Below are 1781 nucleotides of genomic sequence, written 5' to 3'. Positions count from 1 at the left end.
CAGTGAAGGAAGGAGGGAAGGAGGAAAGAGAAAAGAGGAAAGAAAAAAGGGGGAAGAGGGAAAAGAGGAAGGAGAAAAGGAAGAAAGGGGAAGGAGGAAGCAGGGAAGGAAGGAAGGAGCAAGGAGGGAAGGAGAGAGAGCAAACACAAGTGCATTGCTGAGCTCCTCACAAAGCCGTGATTTTTCTGCCTTACAGGATGTCTCCGGAGAGGCTGACTAAACTATAAACAGTATCATAAAACAGTCCACGAAAGAAGGCAGACTTCATCCACTGACTCTTGTCTGCCATTGACTGAAGTTTGTCTCACAGGACACCAACTCCTTGTCCCCTTATCTGGGTGGTCTCTGCAGGCAGCCGCCAGGAGACCGGATCCCAAGCAGTGGTGGCAGCCTCCCTTGCCCACCTGCAGCCTGCAACTTCCAGGGCCTGGTGAGGTGAGCAGGAGGGCAAATGTGGGCTCCGAGAGGTCATGGGAGCCGAGGAGTGTCCCACAGGAGGGCAGAGGAGAGGCAGGCAGCGGGCTGCTATCCGATGGTGAACTCCCTGGGCACCCCGGCAACCAGAAGCCAAGTGTGCAGGTGCAGCTCCACGTGCCACTGCAGGCATCATGAGGTGCGGATGCAGCTCAACAGGCCTCCCTCCCAAGAAGGCAGAAACGCCGTCTCTGGACACGTGGGTTGTTAGGGGTCATGGACAGTCCAGCCACTCCTGCAGTCCTGCTCGGATGGGCACTCAGTACATGTGGTCAATAAGGGTGGCTTTTTGGGGCTTCAGGGGAAAGTCTGAAGCCCAAGGCTCTGTGCATCTGTGATGGGTGCGCAATCACTTCCTGGCACCTTGTTTTCAATGAGAAAATAAAGTTCATCCTGTTGTTTGCTGCAGAGAAAATAAGAGCAAATCTTGCAGGAAGATTTCACTGAGAGGCAGAAATTACACGTGGCCTGTCAGGATGCGCGGGGCTGCCCAGGTTCACTGGTGCAGCCTCTGATCACCCAGGGCCTCTGTGCAGTGAGCGGCACTCACAGAGACTTGGGGCAGATGGAGCCCTGCTGCATGGCAGGCCCCGCTGCTTCCAGTTCCTTATGTCAGCTCAGAAGACCAGGACTCAAGCGCAGGGAATACAATTTTCTCACAAATAGGAGTTCTGGACACACAAAACAAAACAGAAGGCGAGGGAGACTCAGTCACATCTGTCAGGGCCATCGTTCAGCGTCTGCTACAACTGTCCTGGTTACAGGGCTCGGGCAGGTGACTCAATTCCCATTTTTGTGATTGATGAAATACCATAAGGGGTTTCGGAAGAAGTTTCCAAAAGGCAAAATCTTTTTATTTGCATGATACTTTATTTGAAGAGCCCTCCAAAGACGTCATCTTCTAGTGTCTCCAGAAGAAAAGATGTCAGCTGGGGTTTTCCCTGGGGTGGGGACAAAGAAACGTGGCTTCGAAAAAACAAAAAAACTTCTGCAAAGGGATTTAGGGCTAGAGCGCCCACGGCGAGCGAACGACATGGCCATCAGCCTGCAGTGTCTCATAGAACTCTCATTCTTACACTTTCAAAAAAACTTCTGCAAAGGGATTTAGGGCTAGAGCGCCCACGGCAAGCGAGCGACATGGCCATCAGCCTGCAGTGTCTGATGGAACTCTCATTCTTACACTTTCAAAAAAACTTCTGCAAAGGGATTTAGGGCTAGAGCGCCCACGGCGAGCGAACGACATGGCCATCAGCCTGCAGTGTCTGATGGAACTCTCATTCTTACACTTTCAAAAAAACTTCTGCAAA

The sequence above is a fragment of the Pan troglodytes genome, chromosome 3, assembly GCF_028858775.2.
Source record: "Pan troglodytes isolate AG18354 chromosome 3, NHGRI_mPanTro3-v2.0_pri, whole genome shotgun sequence".
In the NCBI taxonomy this organism is placed as follows: Eukaryota; Metazoa; Chordata; class Mammalia; order Primates; family Hominidae; genus Pan; species Pan troglodytes.
This window is presented reverse-complemented; position numbering follows the sequence as displayed.